Here is a 16,117-nt window from a genome sequence, read left to right as displayed (position 1 = left end):
TATCATGTCAAAATCTATCACAAAATTGGATTTTTGTAGTAAAAAGTCAAAATTTTTGCTCGCTCGCTCCGCTCGCTCGCAACTTTTTTTTAAAGATAAATTTTGCCCGATACGCAATATCTGGCCTTCTCAAAATAGTCGCCTCATTACATCATTACACCTGTTCATACCATGATATGACCGGGAAATGTTGGGCTCTTGCCCCCCCTGGCCACCGACCCCTGTTACGCCGCTGGATAACTAGGAAAGGATTCATATCTTTCAATGGCAATGGTGTATTGAGTCAATTTCGAAGGAGCTAGATATGGCAGATTGGGTAAAATTAAAAAGTTGTGAGCGAGCGAGGCGAGCAAGCAAAAATTTCCACTTTTTATTACACTATCCAATTTTGCGACAGATTTTGACATAATATTCAGAAAATAATATCATACTTCACCTTCTATCTTTCCTTTTATTTCCTTTCCACTTTTTTTCTTGGTCATGACTTTTTTATTTGTGGGGGGGGGCATCCCCGAGCCCCCGCCCATCTGTATGGCACTGCTTAAAGGCACCATAACCTTTGTAGCACACAATGAAAGGATTTGAAAACAAAACACACGCACTCCCATACTCCGGTTGAAAAAAAAATGTTGTTTTTTTGCTTGCAGAAGGAATATTCAAAGCTAAAAGAGAACATATTAAAAAGAAACAACAACAAAACAATTCAAGCAAATAAATAGATTTGAAAATGAATTTTGACCTCATAATTAGAAAATTATGGCAAAGATAATGAAAAGGTTGAGAGGAAGTCTGCTGATTAGCAAGAAGTCCAATCATCATATTTTTCATTTTATGCCATTTTGGCGCAAGCCTCCTTTTTAAACCCAGACAAAAACATTCCGTGTTCGCTCAAGCATGAACAAAACTAAATTCTTTAAATGGAATTTGAAAGATAAGACTTAAGAGCACCTATTAACACCAAAATATAGACCTCATAATTCGAAACAAAAAGTTTGTAGACTTTTCAAATCTGTCCCGGTTTTGTTTTATACGCACTGTATAGTTACATGCTTATTAATGAATGATGATATACCGCATGATTACTTTATATCTGAGCGATTGACAATAAAGGTAGAATTGATCGACACTTGTATCATCAAGAATCAAAAGTCTAGAAACCGTTGACATTCTCGAAATTTGTGGCTATCTATTTTCCAAGGAGGCCCTATTAATCACTTGTAAGACCCTGTATACCTACAAATGCCCTTGGAAAGAATTCCACGAAATAAACATTTAACGAGAGGTCATTCTTGTAGAAGAACGGTTACAAGAGCTGACCAGGAGGTCATGGGTTCTTACAACCTAAACATCTCTGATCTTGGAGAGGTGAAAGAATGACCGCCAAGAATAGATTAAGTCAACTAAGATTAAAATCATTTAAAACACCAATAGTGCTTGCATGGATACCATATAATACCTTGCTAACAGTAGTCCGTCGCTTGAAAGGCCTTGGTTTTACCCCTCCCTTCCGTTGCCTGCAATGAAGATATTAGTTCTCCATGCTGTTCCCAGACCTAATGCTACGTGCAGGAGTTGATTTTGACTTGTCATTTCCGTCTCCAGGTGTTTTGACTTGGATCAATCCTGCGCAGCTCCGGGATCTATCATGAAGTGAAAGATCTTGGATCATTGAGTTCCGTTTCTAGGCGTGTGGCCTGGATCCTGCTGCTACACGATCCATGGTGTCTTTTGCAGAAGTTAATTTGGACCTGTTCGTTCCGATTCCAAATGTTTTGACCTGGATCAATCCTGCAGCTCTGGCATCTATCATGACGTGAAAGTCTTGCCAGAGTTAATTTAGACCGGTCATTTCCATTTCAAGGCATGTTGGCCTGGATCCTGCAGCTATATGATTGATCTATCTCGACTCAATCCTGCAGAAGTTGATTTGGACCTGTCTGTTCTCTTTCCAGGTGTTTTGACCTGGATCAATCCTGCATCTCCAGGATTTATCATCACGTCAAAGATGTCACAAGAGTTGATTTGGACCGGTCAGTTCTGTTTCAGGCGTGTTGGCCTGGATCCACCAGCTCCGTGATCTAAAATGATCGACTTGAAAGCTCTTGCAGAAGTTGATTTTGACCTGTCAGTTCCAATTGCAGGTGTTTTTACTTAGATCCTGCAGCTTCAAGATCTATCATGATTTTGCAGGACTATGCGCAGCTGACTTTGTCACATACATGTGAAGCACTTGTAATATCAGCTCGTCTGGACGTGATCCATACTCGGCCACAGAACAGTAGAATTTAGTTCTGATATGCTTCTTCCTGCCATATACCTCCAATACATCTTTGCATGTCCAACTCAGAACTCAGATGGAAATTAATTTGCTGATTGCACTATCACCTTATATAATGTCCTTATGAGGAGAAATGTCTCTTACACTCTGATTGACGAACAATTCATTGTTACACCGAATATGATGATGGCTGTAACTTTCTTGATGTATTCCTCTGTTGCCTCTAATATACTTTGTCGAGCATAATCCATGATTCACAGTGGCTTTGCTTTCCCTATACTTATTATTAGAATTCCCTATACTTATGAATTTAGAATTAAATAAAGTTTCATCATGGTTTAAATGTAATAAGTTATCTCTTAACATAAGTAAAACTCATATTATGCATTTTCAATCATCTCATAGAAATGAAAATTTTACACAAGATATAAAAATTGATAATGTGCCTTTAGATAAAAAAGAATACGTAAAATTCCTTGGTATCACAATAGACAAGCATTTATCATGGACTCCGCACATAAGCAACGTGTCTTCCTCTGTAGCTAAAATTAAAGGAATTGGAATATAGACTAAAAAAAAATCTTACCAGAGAAATCTCTTGTTATGATATATAATACATTGATTTTACCATATATTCACTACTGTAACCTCATTTGGGGGAATAGCTGCAAGACAAGGCTTAATCATATACTTTTATTGCAAAAGAAAGCGGTTAGAATTTGTTCAAAATCTGCATATCTTTCACATACAGACCCTCTTTTTTATCGTCTGAAAATATTTAAGATAAATGATATTAATACTTTACAAATAGCACTGTTTATGTATAGATATAATTACGACATGCTTCCTCCAGTATTCACGGATTTATTTTCATATAATAACAATTTACACTCATATCCAACAAGAACATGCAATAATATTCACTTAAACAATCACAGGACACTATTTGCACATAAAACACTAAGACATCATGGACCTGATATTTGGAATGCATTGCCAGATTCACTCCAGCTGACAAGATCATTTTATTCCTTTAAACGAACTATAAAAGAATTGCAATTAAACCAATACCTAACAAATTAAAAAAAGAAAATCATTACTATTGTTATCATTATCTTAATTAGACATTGCCTTTTATCTAGAACATGTATAAATTAAAATCAAACAACAAAACGTGTTATTTTCTAAAATCCCATGCTAAGGACCAAGCATCTCCCTCCCCCCAGTCCCTCATGCACCTGCACGTTTAATGACAATAGATATTAATTATTTTGGCTATATTCCAGGGTTGTTACGTTTTCAAGCTTTGCTTTTGTGACGACCCTTGCAACCATCCTATTTATTGTGTAACAGAAAATACCACTTAATGATTTTCATTCATGTAAGATATGTTTGAGGATTTATGTACAAAACTATTGTTCATTATCTTGATGTCAAGTTTCAGATATGTATTTTCTTGTCCAGAATTTTGTTATGAAAAATGTTGCAAAAACCAATAAATGAAATGAAAAAATGAAATTAACCAAGAAAGTCTTAACTTATTTTTTTGACAAAATATATGCTCAAATCTTAAAAGGCATGTTCGATTCATTCGCTCCAATCGTACTCGAAGTCCCAAGCTATTGGAAAATGTACAGTTGTACATTATTTATCTTCATCATCTAGAAATTAGTGTAAGCTATCGGTAAATAAAAAAAAGGTACATACAGTGGCAATTGCTTTTAAATCTTAATGGGCAATGAAAGAAGTAATCTCAAGCAGGTTTGAAGCTAAACCAACACCTTAACATTGCTTTCTATTTTCCAATCATACTTTTTGATGACCTGGTACAACATACAATATATTGCAGTCTACTGCTTCATCTACATGATTTGTAGGATGCGGCGTTAGTAATTAGTATCAATAAGGCCTACAGAGATCTTCATTTCTCTATAAAAAAAAAATTGGTTGTATAATCACCAAATGTACTGCTTCGTTACATATTTACAAGTATAGTCAACGATGCTTGGGCCGTTTCAGGTCTGCTGACAATGCTATACAGTGCACATGCAGCCAATGATGCTTTAGGCTGTTTTCAGATCTATGATATTCAAGTCAGTCAATAATATCAAAACCTTACTGACAAGTAAGTGTGTGGGCATTACTCGACATTACATCCCAATGAAGCGATTAGTTCATATCAATCAAATTTCAGCTTCCCTTTGCCCTCAAAGTTCAGTGTCTTTCCCTGTGTCTCATGCCACATCCACTACAATACCCTGTGTCCTTTTCATAACAGGAGAGATCTTATATAATTGTTTAATAGTAAACACGTTTAATGACCTAGTAATGATTTTTTTCTCTGTGTTAGCTGTGTCATGTATGAGTAAAAAAAAGTATGAAGAAAAATAATGAAATTATGTACACCGAAATTAGGTTTGTTACCTATATACGATTATTATGCAGATAATTTTTTGGACTGCATCTGAACTCTTTTGTATATATGAGATATTTATTTTAATTCCAAGTTTCATACTCTGACCAATGTTCTAACCATATTCTCATTAAAATATGATGTCCAAATTTTGCATTCAGGAATATTATCTATAGTTTCTATGGAAAATATGTTGCTTAGCAACTGCTGCTATACATGGTTGGAATGTTGCTTGATATGTGATTGTGAAATTGGCGCTTAGGAGTCAAAATATAGTTTTAGAATTAAGATAACATCCCAGATTGGTGGTTGCGAAGGTAAATAAGTTACCTAGCAACTGTTGCTATACAAAGAGAGATCATGCAGGTTGGCACCTCCAGCTTAAAATGTTCAGCACTATTTACTCTGCCCGTCAGCCAAATTTCATGCTTGTACCATAATCTGAACAATTCTTGCTATTTTTTGCACCGATCATCTAGACTAATACAGTCATGTACTGTATCTAAGCAATAGCTTTGATCCAATGAGACATGGCGGCTTGTCATTGTTCAAAACTCACCTACAGCGCTAGCACCCGACAAAGGAAATGTAATTGGTGGTGTCGAAAATTTGTTAATCTGACGGTCAATCGGATCGCGGCCGCCCTAGCCACTAACCCGTCTCTGTGGTCTAGTGGTTAAGGCACCGGTGTTCAAAGCTGGGGCCCGGGTTCGATTCCCGGTTGACATATTTTCGGCATCACCAAGTTTTCCAAAGGGCAGATAGCTCTTAGGAAACCTTGATTTAAGCTACGCCTACCATTGTTCTCTCTCTCTCTCTCTTTTTTTTCTCTCTCTCAACAAATCTACATTCTTTCAATTCACCTGTATGGGCAATTGTGTTATCGGGTACTTTATTCTTTCATCTTTTCAACGTTATCCCTTTTTAAAGATCTTTTTAATTTCTTCAATTTCATGGCTGATGCTCAGCATGTCGGAAATAATTAATTAATTTATTTATTTATTCAAATATATCTAATCAGGATGACAAGATCTGTTAAGAAACTGTTTTACATCATGGTCCTGACATTAAAAACATAAATACATATAAATCAATAATCTATTTAAAATGAGATAAAAATCAAAGTAATATCTGAAAAATTGTGCTTAAAACGATACAATGCAATACAAGAAAATTAACAATATGGTTTTAAAGAAATAAAGTAAATGTAATTAAATTTAAGTAATTAACAACGAGTTAAAGTACACAATTCGGAGACGAAGTGTATGAATTAATGGTTACAGAACTATATAAAAGTCGATAAAAAAAAGGATAATAAAACATATTTATAAGTTGAACACTGATATGGAATAGAAATAAAAAGTGGTATAATTTACATTAAAGTGTGAGAGTACATAAAAAATAGTGTTTCATGTATTTATGAACCAAACTGAATTATAAATATAAAAATGGGATACATAATAAATTTTAACTTATTACGACAAAGATATAGGTACTTAAACCTGATAAAAACAATGGTTGGATCGAAGTGTATTTGAACAAAATGGTATGTAAAATGTACATGAGATTGCATATCGGGGTTCGGGATACAATTTATTTCTTTAACAATTGAAACTATCAGGTAATGTAGTACATATGAATTGCACATCAGGGTTTTAGAATTAATTTCTTGTATTTGAATTTAAAATTATCGAGTGATGTTGCATTTAGGAGATTGGGTGGAAGCTCGTTCCATATTTTAGCACCAGCATATTTAAATGATTGTTTGAATAATTCTAGCTTAGGTTTAGGTATTATTACATTTAAAGAATCTGCGTTTCTTGTGTTAAATCCATGGCGGTCACAATACATCTCAATTTCATTACATAATCGTCCAGGAGCATTGCCATAAGTGTTGCAAGAAAGTAGTTGCGTCTTTGTTCAATGTTTGGCCACGACAAGTCCGTCATTAACTTAGTTCCATTGTATTTCTCGTAATCAAAGTTTTTCGTGACTATTCGTGCTGCTCTTTTTTGTGTTCTCAACAATTTCTTTTTGTAAACTTCTGGGCAATTACCCCATACAGATCATGCATAATCATAGCATAGTTGAGTTGTGGATACAATATGTTCAATAAGTTAGAGTTAACAAATTTACTAAGTTTGGCAAGAATATGGACTTTGTATGCGATAGATTTCCAAAGAATATTAGTAGGGGCGGATCCAGCTTTCGCCAATAGGGGGGGCCGAAAAATATTTTCATCAACATTTTTCTCGATTGGCCGCTATAATCTGATTTTTTTTTTTTAGGGGGGTAGTCCTAACTAAAGACTGAAGTTTTAAGTATATGTTTGTTTTAATTTTTATAAACAAGATAAGGTATCTCATGTGGTCTTAATATGTAATGCGAGCGCGAAGCGCGAGCTCAAATTCTTTGATATTTTATGTCCTTGGACCTGAAGATTCTGAGGAGATTGTATAATCATGAAAAAAAAATAAGTATCCAACTAAACAATGCGAGCGCGAAGCTCGAGCCGAAATTCTATTATAGTAACGTGAAAAGGGACTCAATTAGGACTGTTTTTTTAGTGATTAATGAAGAGGATACAAGTATCACCAATTAAATAATGAGAGTGCGAAGCGCGAGCTCAATATTCTGATATTCCGACCTGAAAACTGGACAGTCTAAGCGCGTTTTTATTTAAATAAAGAACAAGCTGTGTGTCTCAAACAATAATGCGAGTGCGAAGCACGAGCTTAATTTTTTGATATACTGACATGATAAAAGAGCATTTTGACAAATTTAGGTAAGAATTTCCAAAGAGGATAGGTAACTCACAAATCAAACAATGCGAGCGCGCAGTGCGAGCTGAAAATTTTGATATATATAAACAATTTGTGTAAATCAAACAAAATAATGAAAGCTTGATGTGCGAGCTAAAATATTGTTTGCAAATTGATTTCAGAACTGGATATATAAGTGCCATTTAATCCTCTTGAATGGGATTCATTACACAGGCAATGCGAGCGCGAAGCGCGAGCGAAAATTTGTATATAAAGTCTATTTTCCAATTCTTCCCCTCACCTTTTTTTTTGGTTTCCTTTCGGGGTCGGGCCGGCCGTTACGAGGCTGTAAATTACACATCATGGGTATGATACCTCTTTCTTACTTTTCTTTCTGTTTTTCATAGTTTCTATCAAGTTAAAGAGTACACTTTTTTTGCAGGTTGTCAAAAAATAGGGGGGGGCCGGCTCGGCCCCCTCCTGGATCCGCGCCTGATTAGTGTGAGCATTCCATTTCAACTTATCATCAATCATGATCGAGTCCAAGATATTTCATTTTTTTGATTTGCTCAATCTTGTGCATTTCAATACAAATGTTAAGTTCATTTAAGGATTTTGATTTTAATAGGCAAGCATTACCTTAGTTTTATCTTTATTAATTCGAAGTCTGTTATTAGCATAACATTATTGATTTCAACCATCCTTGCCTGTAATTTTGCATTTGCATCGGTATTATCTTTCCCACTAACAACATAACAAAACAGAAGCATCTTTCTTTATGTTTTGGCAAAATTATTTGGGATTTCAGATAGAAATTAATTGGGACAAAGTCCTGTATTTTAAAGTTAGACAAATAAAAGATAACAAGGTTACAGAATTCAATTTTAAGCTCCTACATAAAATACTTCCGTCCCAATCAAATTTATTTAAATGGAGTTTAAAAAATGATGATAAATGTAATCTTTGTTTACTTAAGGGAACAATTATGCATATTTTGATAAAATGTGAGAATATAAAACCTCTATGGAAAATGGTAGAAGACACAATTCTTTCTGTTTCTAAAGTACAGGTCTGTGTTAATGAAAACATAGTAATTTTAGGTTGGAATATACAGGAACCGAAATACTGGTTAATTAATATCATTTTGAATTTTACTCAATACACCATTTACAGAAATTATATTGAAACGAGTATGAAAAAAGGTTATTACTTTGTTAATGTAAATAGATTATGGATGAATTTGAAAATGAAACTAAGATGGTATTTAAGTTCAAAATATGTTACCAAAAATGAGAATACAAAAGAAATTGACAAATTGCTGGAACTCATTTATTGATTGATTAATTTGATTACTGTATTTACTTTGTGATTTGTAAATTGTATTATAGAGATGTAAATAAAGTCCCTCGAAAGAGGTGTAAAGAGAAAAAAAAAATTCCCACTCACATAAACAACCACATCATCAGCGAATATATTGCATGAACCATTTGTAACATATTCCGAAATATCATTGATAAAAATAAGGAAAAGGGTGGGGCCAAGGGCACTACCGTGACGAATACCTACTGTGTGCGTGGTGAGGTTCCTCATCTGTGATCGTCTACCTTGATGCTGTACGGTTTGCTTTCTATTAGAAATATAACTCTGAAACAATTGAAGCTGATTGCTACGTATTCCATACTCCTCTAATTCATAAATCAGTAAATCATAATCGATGCAATCAAAGCATTTGGAAATATCTAAGAAGCAAGCAGCTACTTTTTCACTCTCATTTATGGCTTCATAAAAATCATCAAGTATGCGATGTAGACTAGTTGAGGTAGAGTAAAGGCTGATTGGTCGACATTGATCATGTCATTTTCATTTAAGTATTTCAATAGTTGGGATTGAACCTCTTTTTCGATGATCTTAGCAACATGGCTAACAACAGAAATAGGCCTGTGATTATTTTTATCTTTCTTTGAACCCTTGCCTTTATAAACCGGGGTTGTTCGTGCTATTTTCCAGTCGTCGGGTATTTCGCCAGAAGATAAACTTTTATTGTAGATTAGGATTAGAGCAGGGGGCGAATCCAGGATTTTTCGAAGGAAAATTTGACAAGAAAAAAAAATGTTTTCAAGCACAAATTTTGGATATTTCGTACCCGAAAAAAATTTGACAAGCAAAAAAAAAAAAAAAAGTTTTCAATTTAAAGAGGGCATTTTTACATAATAAATTTTAATTTTGCTTCTCAAGGGGGGGGGGGGGAGGGGGCACGTGCCCCTCCCCCCCCCCCTGGATCCGCGCCTTGGTTAGAGAATCACATATGAATGGTGCTGCGATATTTAATAATTTTGTATCTAGGCCTAACACATCCACCTTACTGCTTTTGTCAATTAATTGGAACGGGGCGGCTTTATACTATCAAATGCAAATATAAGGGATCAATAAGCATTGGAACTACGTATTGGAACTTTAACATGGACTGTCGAAGCAAGCCGGAGGTTAGTAACTTCAACTTGTTGCTTACCTCATTTAACTACAAGCAGCTTGTTCTAGGATCCACACATCGTTTTGGACACAAAACAAGTAGAAGGAATGGGATTGATAGAAGGGATGGAACAAAAGAAGAGTGATAGATTGATGATTCTTGAATGAACTGAAGGAATAAGTTCAAAGAATGGAAAGCGTTTTGGAAGATACATGTAAAGAGAGAGAGAGGGACAACGAAAAGAGAAATGGAAGAAAATTAAAAAAAAGGAATAGGATAGATAAAAGGGAGGGAGCAGAAGAGTGATCGAGAGATAATCCTTGAATAAACTGAAGGAATAAGCTCAAAGAATGAATACGTTTTGGAAGATAGATTTATAAACTTAAAGGTCAAGTCCACCCCAGAAAAATGTTGATTTGAATAAATAGAGAAAAATCAAACAAGCATTATGCTGAAAATTTCATCAAAATCGGATGTAAAATAAGAAAGTTACGACATTTTAAAGTTTCGCTTATTTTTCACAAAACAGTGATATGCACCACTCAGTGACATGCAAATGAGACAGTCAATGATGTCCCTCACTCACTTGTTCTTTTGTTTTTTATTGTTTGAATTATACAATATTTAATTTTTACAGATTTGACAATAAGGACCAACTTGATTGAATCATATAGTATGAAACAATGCTAATTGCACGTGTTCAGGTAGGAATTAATGGTTGTTTCACACGACAAAAGGGAGAAATTTGGAATATTTCATATTTTACATAATAAAATACAAAAGAAATAGTGAGTGAGTGATGTAATCACTCGGTCTCCTCATTTGCATACCGACAAGGATGTGAATATAACTGTTTTGTGAAATTAAGTGAAACTTTAAAATGTCATAACTTTCTTATTTTGCATCCGATTTTGATGAAATTTTCAGTGTTATACTTGTTGGATTTTTCTCTTTTTATTTGAATCAACTTTTAGTTGGGGTGGACTTGTCCTTTAAGGGGTAATGGTTGATCAGTTTCATCCAGACATGGTTCGTTGATCAGATCCTACATGTACACTCTGATCACTCTTTGATAAAATTTGATATTGATCTACAGAAGCCAGTTATCTTCTTGTTGCGTCCGTGTTCTCAGAAAGTTTAAGTCAATAGATCATGATCAGTTCTCCAAGTCTAAGAATCTATCTGAAAGGATTAACTCAATTATAAAGTATGATAGTAGTGACATAGATATTCTTGTGCTACAATACATCAAGGCTTGTCGTGGAGTCATTGATGCCCATGCCCCTGCATCAACAAACTGTCTGTTCGGGTGGAGCCTTGCTGGTACACTGATGCGGTATGCATAAGCCCCAATTAGTGCGAGCGCGAACTTTTTTAGTGTGTAGAAATTTCATGTATTTTATGCTGAAAATTGGACATTCTGAGCAATGCTTGTGATCCTGAACAAGATGCGTATGTAACTAAATAAGTTTTATTTTTTTACATACGTTCTGGCTTGCTCGAATAGGAACCTGTAAAGGACTGTTTGTAGTTATACATATGAAAACGATACACATTTCAACGATCAAATAATGCGAGCGAGAAGCGAGAGCAGAAAAAATTTACATTCCGACCTAAACACCGGACATTCTAAGCACTTTTTGTAATAATGAACGGGATATTATAGTGTGAGCGCGAAACGCAAGCGGAAAAATATTGAGATTTAGAACTAAAAACGGGACACTCTATTCATGTTTTGTAAATCATGAAAAGGATGGGTAATTGGATATCTTACTGCATTAATAACGCGAGCGCGAAGGGCGAGCAGAATATACAGAACAAGCTGCATATCTCAATAAACATGGTGTCTAATGGTAAATTTGTAGTTATTCGTCTAAAAATGTACACTTGTCTTTTATAAGCCATATTCTAGAAGAGGACTCAAGATGATTTATCTTACACAGGGACTATAGCAAAAATATGTACTCTAGGTGACCTTATCACATATGTAACTGTTGATATTTGTCATTTTGTGTTAAGCAATAATTTGATAAAAAACAGTGTTTTCCTCATAGTTAAGATCTATAGGCCTAAGTGGGAGTGGTTCATTACGTCAGTAAAATGCCAAGGTAGCACCCATCAATATTCTTAAACACACTCAACTTTAAACATGATATATTCATATGTATTTCTTACATTTGTGACCTAATTTGACCCTTTTTTTGAACTTATAACTGACTTTAACTGACCCGGGGCCTGTTGTTCACATGACAATGATGAGAAAATTGAAATATTTCTTGATTCATGTAATAAAATAAAAAAGAAATAGTGAGTGGATGACGTCATAAGTCACCTCATTTGCATACCGACCGGGATATGCATATAACTGTTTTGTGAAATTAAGCACAACTTCAAAATCTCATAACTTTCTTATTTTACATCCCATTTTGATGAAATTTTCAGTTATGCTGGTTGAATTTTTCTCTTTTCATTTAAATCACTTTTTGTTGTGGTGGACATGCCCGTTAAATATAACTCAGCAAAAAAAATGCATACAGTACCAAACTTGTTTGAAGCTGAAAATTTCATCAAAATTTAAATAACAAAGTTATTAAATTTTCAAATTTCGCAATGTTTTGTGAAAGCGGTTATATGCACATCATCATGAATATCCATGAGCTAGGCTGTAGATGTCATGTCCCCACTTTCCCTTTTTTTATGTTATTACATTAAACATAGAGCTCTGTAATAGCTCTATGCATTAAAGGGGAATCCAGCCTTGGCCATAAAATGTTGTGTTGGGAAGGAGAAACATAGATTAAACAGAATGGTGAAAGTTTGAAAGAAATCGGACAAGCTATAAGAAAGTTATAGCTGCTTTAAAATTGAGATCACTAATACTATGTAGATTTCAAATTGGCAACTGGGTAAGTAAATTATGACAAGGGGCACGGACAACTTTCCCATAGGCCATGTACTTTATTATCAGGGATTTGTGGTTTTCTCCTAAGTACCCATTACCCTGGGGCAGTAATCTAAATATAATCCAGGTAGTATATTGTTTTATGTCCTCATGAAAGAAAAATATAATTTGAAATAAAACTTTTAGGAAAATGACATTTTAGCCATAATATGTATTGGAGTACATGGAAGAGTAGTCCTTGCCTTACATCACTATGACATCCCATATGCGGCCAATTTGAAGTCTCCATGGGTATAGTGATTACCAATATTTACAACTTTTACAAATTCATAACTTTCTTGTTGTTTGTCCAATATTGTTCAAACTTTCACCTATCAACTTGTCTGATTTTTCTTTTCCTTATAAAAACAAGTTTTTATTTGGGTTGGATTCCCCTTTAAATATTCCATATTTTCATTTATGTGGGTATGGTATGTTTCCCTCATAATAAAATAAGTTGCAGCAATAAATATCGAATGCATTAAATCAATTGTTGATCTATTTTTTTTTTAATTCTTGGGAGGACAAAATTTGAATCAACACGCTTTCATATAATAAATTACAAAAGCACAAGTGGGGATATGACATCATCAGTTTGCTCATTGAATATTCACGAAGACATGCCTAGAACTGTTTCACCGGAATAATGCAAATCATTAAAATTCAATAACTTTGTAATTTGTTATCCAATTTTGATCAATTTTTCAGCATTTTGCTCTGTGAATTTTGCTCTATTGAAATACAAATGTCTTTAGCCTGGAGCATCCATTTAAAGCTAAATGACAGTAGTTGCAGTAAAACACTGATTTCGTAAGAAAGTCTGTAAAACCAAGGTTAAGTATTACTATATCATCGTCGATCTAGACTGGTACAGTTACATAAACTGAACTTTGAGAAATCATAAAATCTAAGCTGAAAAACAATCACACTGAAGATCGCCAACACAGATAGGCACACGTGGGACAGTGTATATTATATTGCTGGAATAAAGACCCGACGGAAGTGCCCGAATCCGCGCTTATTTTTCAGCAATTGCACAATTTCTTCCAGAATCCTTCGGCACATATTTTTTATTCATATCAACAGACACTTGGGTGGTAACTGGTAATTATATTGGATTCTGTAAAAAGTCATTTTGAGATCGTTACCACAACTGGCATTTACCTTTAACAATCAGCTTCACATAAATCATGCCTCTTTAAATATGTATTTTTATGAAAAATGATTTCAATAAGAGTTTTCAAGTATTCTTCATGTTTTTTTAGACTACTTTCGTAAAAAAAAATAGGTCCAACGTAAAGTATTGCTTTTTTTTTTACAAACTATGATCCCTACAGCTGAAGTATTCTGGCCAAACATCTGTGTGTAGTACCATTAATGCATTTCTGTGTGCACTGCATGCAACTCAACTCTAAGCAGACCAAGTAACTTCCTATCATAATCTGTCAGCATGCAATAATTCATAGGTGCAATTGAATAAAGCAATTCTAATCAGTTTCAGGCAAGTGCTTTCAAAATCAATCTCATGACTAGAACATAAGTTTATCTTAATTTATTAGTTGTTAAATGTCAGAAAATTGCAGCTGTATGGTAATAATGGTTATGTTTATAATGTAATGCTATTTGGAGTCTTTGGCACGTTGCCAGTTGAAAACTGAATCCCATACATAGCTGGAGGCAATTCAGATAATATCAAGATAACATTTTGATCTGGTTATGGATTAAAATTAGAGATTTGCTCAAAGTGACTGTGAAAGGATGTGCTGTGTTGCGTTGTGACTCGATACTTTCGGAGATAGCTTTCCATGCATACAGATGAGCATATATGGGACTACACTCAAATTATCAGCCTGGTAGTTCAGTTATTTGCTCCATTTTGAATGCGAGGGCATTCGAATAGCAATCCTTAGCAGTGGACCATATTTTCAAATTCTTTCTGAATATCATGGAAAAAATTTGAATGCTCAAGAATATTTCCATATTTTCCACTACTTTTGGTCATCAATAAATTGTATAAAAGGGACAGAAATGGATTCAAATAAAAAAATTAATTGGACTTACACAAGGTGTGTAACTAAGTCAAGTCCAACCTAGAAAAAATGTGGATTTGAATCAATAGAGAAAAATCCAACAAGCATAATGTTGAAAATTTCATCAAAATCGGATGTAAAATAAAAAAGTTTTGACATTTTAAAGTTTCGCTTATTTTTCACAAAATATTTATATGCAAATGAGAGAGTTGATGATGTCCATCACTCACTATTTTTGTTTATTGTTCAAATTTTACATTACAATTTTTACAATAGGGACCTACATGACCGAACCATAAATGCTATAACAATGGTAATTCCATATATTCAGGGGAAAATAAAACTTCTTTCACATTAACATGAAGAGAAAATGAGAATGTTTCATATAATAAAATACCAAAAAAATAGTAAGTGGTTGACGTCGTCAGTTCCCTCATTTGCCTTCAGACCAGGATGTGCATATAACTGTTTTGTGAAATTAAGAGTTTTCAAAATGCCATAACTTAATTATTTTACATCCGATTTTAATGAAATTTTCAGTGTTATGCTTGTTGGATTTTTCTCTTTTTATGTAAATCAACTTTTTGTTGGGGTTGACTTGTCCTTATAAAAGTGTGTTCATCCAGCAATATAGGTATTAGTCTTTCCATAGCAGCTTCCCGCATTCTCCATTACTTTATCTATGATGAAACATGAAGATTGGTAATGAAAGGCAAAGACAGCACAAGGGGAAGACTGGACACTTCAGTGATTTTTTGAAACGCTCCTTTCGCTCATGGGGAAGGGCGCTCACTAGTGTCGAGTAAGTAAACCATCGCACATTGGCACACGGCCGTGTATAAAACATATGTGAAAATGAGAGAGGGTTTGGGGGAGGGCACGAGGGTGGCGCACGAGGACAATTCCACCGTTTCTCTTCCCAAAACCTCGAAGATATATCTATTTCTAATTTAAAAAAAAAAATTGAAGAAAAAAAATCTTAAAATGTAATAATTGTCTATTCCTTCACCCCTCCACCTTTTCCCTCATATGTTTTGTACACAACCCAAAATGGCGATACGCGACTGTCTACTTACTCAACGCTGTAGGGCGCTCTTCCCAAGTGTTTCATCACACGCTCTGTTAACTGTCCAGTCTTCCCCTTGACAAATACCTTCATAGTATAGGAACAATGGACTAACTATTCAGTGCATCCCACAAAAAAGGAAACCCGTTTTCAGAAA

The sequence above is a fragment of the Lytechinus pictus genome, chromosome 16, assembly GCF_037042905.1.
Source record: "Lytechinus pictus isolate F3 Inbred chromosome 16, Lp3.0, whole genome shotgun sequence".
NCBI lineage: Eukaryota > Metazoa > Echinodermata > Echinoidea > Temnopleuroida > Toxopneustidae > Lytechinus > Lytechinus pictus.
Note: the sequence above shows the minus strand (reverse complement) of the source record.